This window comes from Myxocyprinus asiaticus, chromosome 46 (genome assembly GCF_019703515.2).
Source record: "Myxocyprinus asiaticus isolate MX2 ecotype Aquarium Trade chromosome 46, UBuf_Myxa_2, whole genome shotgun sequence".
NCBI lineage: Eukaryota > Metazoa > Chordata > Actinopteri > Cypriniformes > Catostomidae > Myxocyprinus > Myxocyprinus asiaticus.
In genome coordinates, this window is record NC_059389.1 from 13,808,684 (window position 1) to 13,823,438 (window position 14,755).

General features: G+C 38.9%; 1 pseudogene; it reads right to left on the bottom strand.

The window, feature by feature from the left end:
- Window positions 1-1,795: 1,795 nt before the first annotated feature.
- Window positions 1,796-14,330, bottom strand: LOC127435695 (F-box/LRR-repeat protein 20-like; annotated as a pseudogene).
- Window positions 14,331-14,755: the final 425 nt, after the last annotated feature.

Genomic DNA, 14,755 nt, shown 5'->3' on the forward strand with positions numbered 1-14,755 from the left:
TGGGCTTTATTACATTTATCTATGAATGGGAAGGTTCATGTTATTAAAATGAATTGTATTCCAAAATGTAACTACCTGCTACAATCTCTCCCTGTAGATGTCCCCCTCTCTTATTTCAAGCAATTTGACAGCATAGCGAAGACCTTCATTTGGAATGGTAAGCGTCCTACATTACATTTTAATAAGTTTTTTAACACAGGACGATTGACAAAGGTGGGCTATGCCTACACAAGATTTTGTTTAATTATTATGCATTCTATCTTAGACATTTGGCTCATTGGTCACTTCCACCTGAGAGAGCCCCAGCCTGGTTTTGTATTGAACAGGAAGTTCTTGCCCCATTTCGCCATTGCAAAGCCTTTCTATCAAACTAATTGGAGAAGTTAAGTTACACCCCGTTATCTCGCATTTGCACTCAGTATGGACAAAAGGGTCCAGAGTGTTTAATTCAGACATTTATTTTAATGTTGCCTCAAACATATGGCTGAACCCAAAATTAAGTATTAATAAGTCCCCTTTCTGCTGGTCAGAGTGGATTGTGTGGGGGGATAATACACTTGGTGGCCTATATGAGAGTGGAGTGTTGTGATCTTTTGAAAATTTGGTTCAACATTTTGGGATCACCAGGTCTCAGTTTTATAGGTATTTACAACTGCGTCACCTCCTCTGTACTATTTTTGGGAGTAGCATACACCCCCCTAAAGCAGCAGATACTCTGGGAGAGGTGATTATTGCTTTTGGAAAAGGTCATGAGGCATCAGTGTATTACTCCCTGCTAATTCAGAGTCTGGGGGACGGAGCTTTAACATCTATCAAGAGATTATGGGAAAAGGTTTCAACTTGTTATTGGAGGAGGGAATGTGGGCTAGGACTCTAAAAAGTCAAGTCTGCATCTAGAGATGCAAGGGTGCATCTTATGCAATTCAAGATTTTACACAGATATTATTGGACCCCCTCTAGATTGGCGATGCCAATCGGAGGATGGAGACACGGCCCATGTTTTTTGGTGGTGTATTGAGATCCAAAAATTATGGTTGAAGGTTCAGAATTTTGTGTGACGTGGTGGGCACTCGGGTTTCGTTTTGCCCCAGACTCTGTGTTTTGGGCGATGGGGTGGTCATCAATGTGGGGAATAGTCACATAGGGAATTGGATTCTGACCTGTGTGATGATCGCCAAGCAGATTATTTTGAGGGGTTGGAGGTCAGCTGGTGCGCCCCCATTTCGGGAGTAGTGCACGGAGATGGGGAGGGTGGCGGCTTTTGAAGAGGTGTCAGTGGGAAGACGGGGTAACTTAGATTTGTTTGTTGGGAAATAGGGCAATTATTTTGAGTTTTTGGAGGGCTCTCGTGGTGGGGCGTGGAGAGAGTGTAGTTTTGGTTGAGTATGATTATTATATATTTATATTTTTGTTGGTGTGTTTGCTTTTTTTTTCCTGTATATCTACTCATGTGATGATGTTTGTTTGGGGGTGGGGTTTAAATGTTGTTTGTGTATATATATATATATATATATATATATATATATATATATATATATATATATATATATGTTTTTGCTTTTCTTTATTACTGTAAGATTTTATAAAAAAATGTAATTACAAAAAAAAAAAAATGAGTGGACACATATTCTCAGTTACATACATAATCAGTAATTTGCCACATTAAATTCACAATTAATGTCCTATGCAAAAAAAAAATCAGTATTTTGTAACTGATTCCTCTTTAATATCAGAGCTCAAAGTGCTTTATTTATATTTTTCAAATGATTAACATTTCTTGTATTACAGATATTACTCATAGTACCATAGTGAAATCTGCACCGTTGACAAAGCGACACTGGACTTTCTCGAGGAACGGTAGGCGAGACTGAAGGTGGTCCACTTGGTGCACTGTAATGTCCTTACACATGGAGACATCGAGGGTCCTCAGTCTGTCACAGTGCAGCTCAATTATAGAAAGAGTTCTGCAGGAACAAATTGATCGGGTTAAGCAATGATCAAAAAGCGAAGCTCTCTGGTAAGTTTGACGTAACCATTTAGTGCAATATGTCAAATTTGTCCCCCACAGTCTTAAAATTAACTATGATGACTATTTTCCCATCCTTTTACTATTTTAAAGATGATTACAATTTGACATCGTTTTGGCAGGTTTTGTAATATGCCTAGGTTGATTTGCATCAAGTTGTCCCAGATGTCTAATTTTGTCTCAGATACTGTAAGTCAAGTCTAAGAAGTAAGCAGAAGTGTAGGAAATCCTTTTCTAATACTGGATATAAATGTGTCAAAAGTACGTTTATGACAGCATAACTGCTATGTTAGCTTTTATCTATCCAAGACCACCAAAAAAAAAAATATTTTGAACAAAAACACAACATTGGCTGAGCTTACTCACTTGTTAGTTATGGCATTGCAGCAGGTACAGGTGCTGTAGTCTGTGAAGGAGTGGGAGAGCCCGTGCCATGCCCTGGTCACTGATCTGGGGACAGTGGCTGAGGGCCAAGCTGGTGAGGCTGCGGCAGTGATAGGCTACAGACACCAAGCTTTCATCACTAATCTCAGGCAGCATAGAAAGTGAGAGATGCCGCAGCTCTGGGAAACGGAGTACCTGAGGGTTCCGGGACAAGTGCTTAAAGGAACAGTTCACCCAAAAAAGAAAATTCGTCATCATTTACTCGCACTGTTATTCCAAACCCGTATGACTTTCTCTCTTCTGTGGAACACAGAAGGAAGGAGTTATTTATAACAGAATGTCCAAGCTGCCATTTTCCATAAAATAAAAGTGAATGGTGACCAAGGATAAGGACAATGTTTTGTGAATAATGACTTAGTTCAGTCTGTTTTACACACAAAGTTATCATATATCTTCGGAGGACTTATGCACTAGCTTTGGAGGACTTATGCACAAGTCATATAAACTTATTTTATGATGCTTTTATGTCCTTTTAGGAGCTTAACAGCTCCTGGTCCCTATTCTCTTTCAATGTATGGAAGAGAATAGCTTGGATATTCTGCTAAACTTGTTCCACGAAAGAGAAAGTATCCCTTTAACATTCAACATGACTGTCTGTAAAAAAAAAAATTGATCAATGGAGGATCTAAACATCACAGATTGACCTCTCTGCTCATTGCAAAGAATACAAACTTCAAATACAACTATCATCACTCACAACAAACATGTATACAACCTCTCCATTATGTTACTGACCTGTGTAATACTGGTGTCAGTTAATTTAGAGCAGGCCGACAGGTCCAGTTTCTGAAGGTCCCTGATGGCCAACAGGGATGCTCCTTTCTGTTCCGTGAAGGCTCCCAGGTCCTTATCTGTCACTAGCCTTGTTTTCTCCTGGAAAGGCAGGCTGGGAGGCTGGAAAAATGCCATGTTAACAAATGTCCTAGTAAAGCTTGGGCCTTTATCCACCTTCACATTTGGGGCAGAAATGTGTAAGTTGTTTATTTTGTGTGCAATGATTATCAGAATGAGGGTTGGGGGGAAAAACGTTTACAATATAATAGTTACGTTACATTATTGCATTAGTACTACTATTACATTACGTTGCATTTTATGGAAAGTAATGTGCAAGTAACTTTTAGAGGTTTTAACTTTTGCCAGTAAATAAATGGAATTGCAAAAATAATGACAGGTTTCCCGAACCCGCCCCAAACTTAAGCCATTGGTTGAGACAGTTTTGCTATAGTCAGGTTGCTCAAACAAACAGAACAATATTTTGACAGCAGTTTTTTCTGTGAATTAACTAATAAAATAAAAAAACTACACTTTTACCTTTAAATGATTAAATTAAAATATAACCCAGATATTGTGTTGCAAAATCTAAAAATAAAGTTGCTTTACTCGTGACGTCCAAGAAGTCTAATTATGTAATGCATGTCATTGTAATGTGCTACCCCCAACACTGATGGGTGGTAAAACTGCTTCATAAAATAACTATGTAACTAATACTGGTGTCTAGGGATGTCATAAAATATCGATATATCAATTATTGAACGGCACGTTATTTTATCTTTACATTTTTGAGACATCGATATATTAACATAAACCAACATTTAAATTAGAAGCCTAATTTGTGTTCTTTCCAATTCACTGTCAGTTGCCTTCAGTTTAATGTAGTCTGACATAATAGCTTTGGGAGACCACAAGAGGGTGATATAAAATTTACTGAAGTCGGCCACGGGTAGGAATGGCACAGGATTAGCTGATGCAGCACAGCAGTTGGCAGTCCAAAGTTGCAAAGGTTTTTTTACTTCTTTATGAATTAACAATGTGACTGAGTTTGCAGGTTAGTGTATGAAACTGGTGTAACTGTGCAAACTGAACGATTATAAATGGTGACGTTTATTATGCAATTTCTCTGTATGTAGCACTGAATAGGTCTTTCATTCAAGCTGTCAAACTACAAAAAGACATACTTGTAACTGAAAATACATTGTGTAGGCTATATGAAAGATAGATATACACAATATATCATACAGTAATGACTTGAGTAAATAATCTATGTCCTTTGATAAAGATTTGGGTCGAATTTAATGGACAACTTTGCAAATTGAACTCCGCAGCACTGCAGAATTTTGAGCAGTCTCAAGAGACAGCGAGTGGCAGTGTGTGCATACCTTCATAGAAAATAATTGTTTCGAATTATAGAACGTCATGTCATCTGCTAGACGTGTCCGGTGCGCAACACACTTTAATTTACCCTGCCGCTCACACTTTACTAAGGTTTTGTGGAGCAATATGTTTGAAAAGACAGACTATTGTGCAAAGAGCAGCCCTATTCATATCTGAAAAAATCCTGATACATATCGATAATCATCTTGAAAATCTTCCGATTATCGATGCATGAAAAAGGAATCGATCCCAAGCCTACTGGTGGCTATAATTTATTAAATAATTTGAAAGGATGTAGTTTTTAATATTAAGAATATTAATGAAACATTTATAGGTACACTACAGAGGAATTCTCATTACATTTTTCGTTACATAAAAAAATCTGTTCAAAAGCACATTCTTGCTTTACCCTAGGCAAACCTACAATAATGATTTTCCATTCAGAGCTGTCAGGTTAAATTTCATGTCTGTAAACAAAAACAGAAGCTTGCTCAGGTGGCATAGTTTTTGGATTTATGTCTTGTAGAAATTCTTACTATTAGCGACTCTTGGTGTAGCTAGTCAGATCTGCTCTGATGATCATTTGATTTTTGAGTGATGATGAATGTTCCTCTGCAAGTAACTTGCAATTTAATCACTGATCTTGATAGGGAGGCCAGAATTCTGTAGTGTACCTTTAATACAATAAAAAGAATAAAGTTATACATTAACAAGACTAGAGTGTAGCAACCCCCCCAGAATCCCACCTCTTTGTCTCTTGGTTCACAATCCTTGGTGGGCTCCACCATCCCCAGCAGCCCCCAATCTGAGATCTCTTTACACCAGCCGAGTCGCAAAACCACCAGGCCAGGCAGGTAGGCTGCAACAGCTCAGATGCTCAGGTCAGTGAGGCAGACGCACGAGGTGAGGTCCAGCTCTCTTAGTGTACTGCCTAGCAGCTGTGTCAGGGAGTATATGACTGCATCCTGTTTGGAAAAAGGAGAGAATATTAAAAAAAATAGATGAAATGGGTTAGTCAATACATGGTTGGGGCTGGGTGATACGAATATTAAAATGTCAAACATTTTCAGCCTTTTGTCAATATTCAATTTGTATCTTGATATTTATTTTTGTATCTTGATAGTTATATCTTTTGTTTTATGTCATTATATTTACATTTATGCATTTGGCAGACGCTTTTATCCAAAGTGACTTACAATGCCCTGATTACAGGGACAATCCCCCTGGAGCAACCTGGAGTTAAGTGCCTTGCTCAAGGACACAATGGTGGTGGCTGTGGGGATTGAACCAACAACCTTCTGCTTACCAGTTCAGTGCTTTAGTCCAATACACCACCACCTTTAGTCCACTACACCACACCACTACTTATATGTAGTTTGCATACACTTAGGTTGAAATCATTAAAACTCATTTTTTAACCACTCCACAGATTTCATATTAGCAAACTTCGTATAATTTTGGCAAGTCGTTCAGGACATCTACTTTGTGCATTACACAAGTAATTTTTCCAACAATTGTTTACAGACAGATTGTTTCACTTTTAATTGACTATATCACAATTCCAGTGGGTCAGAAGTTTACATACATCAAGTTAACTGTGCCTTTAAGCAGCTTGGACAATTCCAGAAAGTGATGTCAAGCCTTTAGGCAATTAGCCAATTAGCTTCTGATATGCTAATTGGCTAATTGGAGTCAACTGGAGGTGTACCTGTGGATGTATTTTAAGGCCTACCTTCAAACTCAGTGCCTCTTTGCTTGACATCATGGGAAAAACAAAAGAAATAAGCCAAGACCTCAGAAAATAAATTGTGGACCTCCACAAGTCTGGTTTATTCTTGGGAGCAATTTCCAAACACCTGAAGGTACCACATTCATGGTACCACCATGGGACCACGCAGCCATCATACCGCTCAGGAAGGAGACGCATTCTGTCTCATAGAGATGGACATAGTTTGGTGCGAAAAGTGCTAATCAATCCCAGAACAACAGCAAACAACCTTGTGAAGATGCTGGAGGAAACAGGTAGACAAGTATCTATATCCACAGTAAAGTCCTATATCGACATAACTTGAAAGGCTTCTCAGCAAGGAAGAAGCCACTGCTCCAAAACCGCCATAAAAAAGCCAGACTACAGTTTGCAAGTGCACATGGGGACAAAGATCTTACTTTTTGGAGAAATGTCCTCTGGTCTGATGAAACAAAATTTAACTGGTTGGCCATTACGACCATCATTATGTTTGGAGGAAAAAGTGTGAGGCTTGCAAGCCGTAAGAACACCATCCCAACCGTGAAGCATGGGGGTGGCAGCATAATGTTGTGGGGGTGCTTTGCAGCAGGAGGGACTGGTGCACTTCACAAAATAGATGGCATCATGAGGAAGGAAAATTATGTGGATATATTGAAGCAACATCTCAAGACATCAGCCAGTTAAGTTAAAATGGACAATGACCTCAAGCATACCTCCCAAGTTGTGGCAAAATGGCTTAAGGACAACAAAGTCAAGGTATTGGAGTGGCCATCACAAAGCCCTGACCACAATCTGATAGAAAATATGTGGGCAGAACTGAAAAAGCGTGTGCGAGCAAGGAGGCCTACAAACCTGACTCAGTTACACCATTTTGTCTGGAGAAATGGACAAAATTCCAGCAACTTGCTGTGAGAAGCTTGTGGAAGGCTACCCAAAACATTTGACCCAAGTTAAACAATTGAATGGCAATGATACCAAATACTAACAAAGTGTATGTAAACTTATGACCCACTGGGAATGTGATGAAAGAAATAAAAGCTGAAATAAATCATTCTCTCTACTATTATTCTGACATTTCACATTCTTAAAATAAAGTAGTGATCCTAACTGACCTAAGACAGGGAATGTTTTCTACTATTAAATGTCTGGAATTGTGAAAAACTGAGTTTAAATGTATTTGGCTAAGGTGTATGTAAACTTCTGACTTCAACTGTATGTTTAAATGTACAGTTGTGCTCAAAAGTTTGCATACCCTGGCAGAAATTGTGAAATTTTGGCATTGATTTTGAAAATATGACTATGAAGCCATTTATTATCACATAGTTGTTTGGCTCCTTTTTAAATCATAATGATAACAGAAATCACCCAAATGGCCCTGATCAAAAGTGTACATACCCTTGAATGTTTGGCCTTGTTACAGACACACAAGGTGACACACACTGGTTTAAATGGCAATTAAAGGTTAATTTCCCACACCTGTGGCTTTTTAAATTGCAATTAGTGTCTGTGTATAAATAGTCAATGAGTTTGTTAGCTCTCACATGGATGCACTAAGCAGGCTGGATACTGAGCCATAGGGAGCAGAAAAGAACTGTCAAAAGACCTGTGTAACAAGGTAATGGAACTTTATAAAGATGAAAAAGGATATAAAAAGATATCCAAAGCCTTGAAAATGCCAGTCAGTACTGTTAAATCACTTATTAAGAAGTGGAAAATTCGGGGATCTCTTGATACTAAGCCAAGGTCAGGTAGACCAAGAAAGATTTCAGCCACAACTGCCAGAAGAATTGTTCGGGATACAAAGAAAAACCCACAGGTAACCTCAGGAGAAATACAGGCTGCTCTGGAAAAAGACGATGTGGTTGTTTCAAGGCGCACAATATGACGATACTTGAACAAAAATGAGCTGCATGGTCAAGCTGCCAGACAGAAGCCTTTACTGCGCCAATGCCACAAAAAAGCCCGGTTACAATATGCCCGACAACACCTTGACACGCCTCACAGCTTCTGGCACATTGTAATTTGGAGTGACGAGACCAAAATAGAGCTTTATGGTCACAACCATAAGCGCTATGTTTGGAGAGGGGTCAACAAGTATTGTGCTCCTATCTAGCCTGCTCAGTGCATCCACGTGAGAGCTAACAAACTCATTGACTATTTATACACAGACATTAATTGCAATTTAAAAAGCCACAGGTGTGGGAAATTAACCTTTAATTGCCATTTAAACCAGTGTGTGTCACCTTGTGTGTCTGTAACAAGGCCAAACATTCAAGGGTATGTACACTTTTGATCAGGGCCATTTGGGTGATTTCTGTTATCATTATGATTTAAAAAGGAGCCAAACAACTATGTGATAATAAATGGCTTCATAGTCATATTTTCAAAATCAATGCCAAAATTTCACAATTTCTGCCAGGGTATGCAAACTTTTGAGCACAACTGTAAATGTTTGTATGTATGTATTAACGGTTGCATTTGCACTGGAAGCTTATGTCACCATGACAAATTCCTTGTGTGTGTAAGCATACTTGGCAATAAAACTCATTCTGATTCTGATGCATTTGCTCTAAAATGGCTTAACAGGGTGATTCTGGGAGAGAAATAATCAAAGCATGTTTTCCATACTAAATAAACACAATGTAGAATTACAATCATTATTTAATTTCATTAATATGCTCTTATATAACAATAAATGATAAATATAGCAATAGGTTAACATTGCTGTTTATTACTAAAACTATTTTGATACATAATGAATGTTCCACGCATTTTTGACAGTTTTGAGTGATGACGAAAACGAATCACTGAATCAGAGCTTTGATTTATTGAGCACCGATTATGGTTAATAAATGAGCCAGTTTACATGCACACCAATACTGATAACTCCTAATAATTAGCTTATTTAAAAAATCATACAAAGCAAGAAACCCGTGTTTACATGAGATTTGATATAATCTAGTAATTCTCTGATTTTTACATCAAATGTTGAAGAGGCATACACACTTGCGTACATTTGATAAGCCAATAAGAATGCCAGTGAAGGTGTTTACATGCGATAAAGGAAAGCCGTTTAATGTGTTGACATGACTACACACGCTGTTGGCTTATTAACCACAACTGGTGTAAGAATGTGCATGTAAATGCGCTCAATGTGTGTAGTCATGTAAATGCCTTAAACAGCTTTCCTTTATTGGAGTAAGATCATAAACGGTTTAAGCAAAAAACGATCGGCTAGCACAGATTATTTCCCATTACTCTGATTTCGTGTTGCATGTAAACACCTTTACCCACATTCTTACCAACTTATCCAATGTGTACAAGTGTGCATGCCTATTTTGACATCAAAAGGGAAGACTAAACAGATGATTTCAAGTCACGTAAACACGTTTTTCTTGCGCTGTCTGATATATTTTTTTTTTTTTATATATAAGCGAATTTTTGGTAGTTATCAGCATTTTGGTATGCATGTAAACGCACTCATTGAAACAAAGTTTTAGCTGATTCACAGAAGTGAATCGAACTTGCCAACTCTAATGCCATTTTGGCTATTAAAACATCTCTGCGTTAATGTTCTTATACTTGTGAATCGCGAGACAAGGAAGGATTGCGAAGATAATCTAATTACACATTCTTTAGGAAACTTAATGGCATAATAAAGGTCCATTAAAATCATTGCAATATTCGCAATGTTGCATAATTTTATATCGGCACCAATATCATTGCAAATATACTGTCGACATTCAGTTTATCAGTCTTATACACAGTCATACATCTTCCAAATTATTGACACACATGCAAAACCTCTTATATTCAATCTTCCTTCTAAGCCTCACCCTTATATATGTGCAATTCCTAAGGCTAAGGATCTTCAGTTGAGCCCTGGGCTGTGGAGAGGACAATCCCTTCACCAGATCTGCACCACTGACATGCAGACACTCCGACAAATCAAGAGTGCTCAAACAAGGCAACACCATCAACTCGGCCAAGACTTTATTCATTATCTTACAGTCCTGAGACAGGGAGAGCGACTGTAACTCCTTCAGCTTGGTTGCAACAGCCAGCACCGTCCTACTTGGTAACTCGGTACACGCACTTAGGTCCAACATCTTCAGAGCATTCTGATACTTGCAGAGGACTTCCATGGAGTAGTCAGTCAGCTCTTTACAGCCACGGAGACTCTACTCCTCTAGACGGAGGCCTGGCACCTGGGCAATGGAGCGCAGGGACTCAGGAGTGATGCTAGTGCGACTCAAGTCCAAGCTGCGAAGTGTGGCGGCTTGCTTCTGTAAAAGACTCAGGAGGTTACGGAGAGAGACGAGAGCAGAGGAGCCAGACCCGACTGGACAACCTCGGTACAGGTCGAATTCGAAAGCGATATGGCATCCAGCCAGGGCCAGCTGACGTAACCTGGGCGTGCAACTGGTTAGCCGGTTGAAAGAGAGGTCTGAGAGGTAGCGGAGATCAGACAGGTCCAGTTCCTCCAAGTTCCTCAACGCGTGTTGAGGTGGACCTATGAATGGATAATGATAAAATGACACTTGGGTCCAAAATTAACACTCGCCAAGCACCGAATGTGAATAAAAACTGGCTTTGGCAAAGAAATAATACAAAGCTACTCGGCATTGGCCATTAAATTCATAAAGAACCACAACATAGGCCTATATGGACTCATGTTCACAGATAAAATGAAACTGAAGGTAAAGGTGCAACCTGCTGACGGTGTTCCGCTCTGGACAAAAAGGCTCCAGACATAAAGAGGCTGTCCAACCCCTGAAGGTCCAGTTTGTGGAGACTGGTCAGATGTGGTAGGAGGCATAACAGCGAGGATTCAGTGATGCTGCTGCCAGGTAGAGCCAAAGTGTCCAAGAAAGGGCCGAGGTGAATCCCAACCTCTACTAGCACCTGTCTTGACAGACTGGACCCATCAAGATGGTGGATTATTAAGCCACATCGAGGGCGTCCTGCAAGTGCCCGGATAAAGTCCAGTGAAGATGTGGAAACGGGGAACTTGAATGTGACATTTTTCTGCAGTAAAGTACCCACAAGAATATGCAATTAAAACCAGAGATGGACCATAAATCTTGATATTCAGATGAAAATGAGAACAACCTGAAAATGATGGTCCTGGCTTGCTTCATACCAACTCTTACAGACCAGTGATGCCTCTTTGCAGTCTGTTACATGAAGGTAACTCAATATATAGGAGATTATCTGGAAGAAAGACACAGGTTATGCTCTCTTTCGTGATGTTCTCAAGAACACGTCCTAGTCACATTATGTTTTCACATTATGAAAATGAAGCCTGTTTTAGGACCATTAAGATTTTATTTTTACCAATGTGACATTATTTTCATGACAATTAAGCACAATTTCCCTCCCAATTAATATTACTGTAATGCTAACAATTTACATTGTAAAGTATTTATACTGTACATCTTGGTAGTTTTTCTTGGACTGCCTTTAACTTTTATGCTGGTTTAATTTGAAGAAATCACTATATTGCAGTATTTTAAGGGTAATACTTAGGGATGCACAGATGTATCGGCTGCCGATATTTATCAACCAATTATTGACCAAATTAAAACCATCAGCATATCAGTTATGAGCATGAAAACACTGATATGAAAAATTATGGTTAATTTATAATGAATTAGTAACACACTTTGTAAGAACTCTGTGAATTTAAATACAGAATCCAGAAATAATAATAACCACAATATGTAGAAGGGTTGGCATTTCTAAGAACATGTAATATTTAATTTTAATTCTTATGTTAAAGGTGCTATATGTAAGATTGACAACAAGCGTTTGAAATGGGCAGTCCAAATTAAAAATATTGGAGAGTTATCTGCCCCACCCCAGACTCGAAGCTCATGTGAGTTGCCAGAATGTTGACACACAAATTAGCCAACTCAGCATCCGTTTTAAAGGATTTCTGGGCTTTAAGCTGTCTCTATCTTCCAAAGGCATCTCCAATATTTATCCTTGTTTTACTACACCTCTGGCCATGGTGGTTTTTAGACGGATGGTTTTTAGATGAGTGGCTTTTTAGGTCAGGTGGAATCTGTTATTTCTGATCCAGTTCGTTTGCTGGCTTCCATGGCTGCAGCACGTAGTGTTGTTTGCCTGCAAACTTGTTCAAATCTGGCAACCCGGCAGTGTCGAAATACTATTGGTGAGTGGGCAGTGGGCGGGATCACACAGGCCAAAACATAAACAGAAATTCCGGCCCAGAACGGAAACTTCAAAGTAGAATATACTGGCTGTAGCATTGTTATCAGAGAAGCCAGTATTTCAACTTAGCATGTTTCCTAATTCTCTAATGACTTATTATGTTCATTTTATGATTTAATACAGTAAAAATATTACATATAGCACCTTTAATGTGGAAAATACGGACATGACAGTTGTGAAAACTGAACTTACCTATAGGCTACATGTGAAAAACCATCTAAAATGCTTTAAAACCAGCAGACTTTGACTTCTGATATATCTGTATGATATCCATTAATGCTGCATGATTGACTGAATTAAGATCGAAATCGCAGTACCGCCTTGCACGATTACTAAATCTTAAAAGGCTGCATTTCTGCATTCAGCAGTGTGAGCAAGCGGCACCCTCTAGCGGTCTGGATGACATTATCCATTGTCAATTATACCGCTATGATACAGAATTTTTTAATTTTTTGTTCCTTTGGTTTAAACTTTTACTTTTTCCATGAGGTGGTTGACATTTCCGTGGAATTTTAAGCCTGTGTTCAACAGATTCAACCCATGTTCAATGGAAATTATTTATTGTTAGAACAGGGAAAAAGCTTTTGTATCTCTTTGTACATTTTTAAAGGCATGATTCCAAAGAAAAACAGTGATGAGATGACAAAATAAGGTAAGTGGCAAAATATCGGTATCGGCTTATGGTATTTTGTTAAAAGCTGTATCGGTCAAAATTACATTTCGGTGCATCCCTAGTAATTCTAAAAAGAATCATCATTGAACATAATCGATAATTACAAAAAACTCAACTGCATCATCAAAGAATTGGGGTGGGGGGGGTGTGCTTGATTTGTCATGAACATTTGTATTCACAATGCAAAAAAAAAAACAAAAAAAAAACGTGGATATAATTTAAATTAAGTTGCTTTAAAAGTAAAATAAATATGATTAAAAAGACATGTACCTGTTATTTAATTTCGCCAATAATGCGTGTCTTTCCATCCATGTTTATTTTAATAAAGACATGTATTTTAGATATTTCAGAAATATAATACATATCACATATCCCTTACAGAGATCGCCCTCTCAGAGTGTTGGGAATATTCACATATAATTTATACATATAAAACATGATATTAGAGATAAAAATCAAACATTTTAGAAGAGAACGAAACATCACATCACGAACAAGAGGTCACTATAATAATATGTTACATTGCCAGACACAATATTTTACATACATTTTAGTTCTTTTAAAACTTTACTTGTTTTCAGTGCTTTTTTGTTTTCACGGTTGTTTAAGCCAATGAGCATTAATTCGTTTCTCATCATGCTTGCAGTTTGCAGCTGGAAAAATCCAATTTCACGTGCCTCGCGTGAGACTTTTTTGGCATAAGTCACCATGATATCAGAGCATAACCAGCATTCACCATGATTATATTCAAGGGGAAACGTATGAAGGCAGAGTGGCTCCTGGGGTCCACCCAACACAACAGTAAAGATGTCAGATAATGGGTGGATCAACAGTGACCTGTTCTGGAGTTGGGAAAACAGTTTCTGCTGTATCTCCCAAAAGGTGACCCACGACCCTGTTTGCAGCTAGTGGATGGGCACTATTCACATGTTTACAACTTGGTCTTTCTTAAGTTGATGAAGGACAACAATGTCTTTGTTTTTAGCCTACCATCCCACACCACACATTACCTGCAGCCAGCAGACAGAGTTCTGTTTAAGAGCCTTAAACATCACTGGAGGCTAGAGGGAAGGATCATCATTGGACAGGGCATTGTTTATGCCACTGTTCTCCAAGGCCTGGGCAAAATCAGCGACACCATCAAATGCCCATACTGGCTTTCGAGGCTCCTCCATCAGACCATAGAGCACCTGGAAGAAGACACACTGCTCCCTGCACCACCAACTTTTCACAATCTAGGCCTAAACCCAAGGCATGTTATGGTGTAGATCTCCCCCCCCATCCGTTGCACGATGCCATTCAGCCAGTATTTCCACCTCCTCATCAAACTCCACCCAGCCCTCTGTCCTTGTGCACTGTAACCCCACAACCTCTGACACAAGAGGTTGAGGTGGAGCTCCAGCCAGAAACGATCTAATTCAAAAGTCTTGTTACACTGCCAGTGAGAGAGCGACCCACCACCAGCCACCAGATGGCT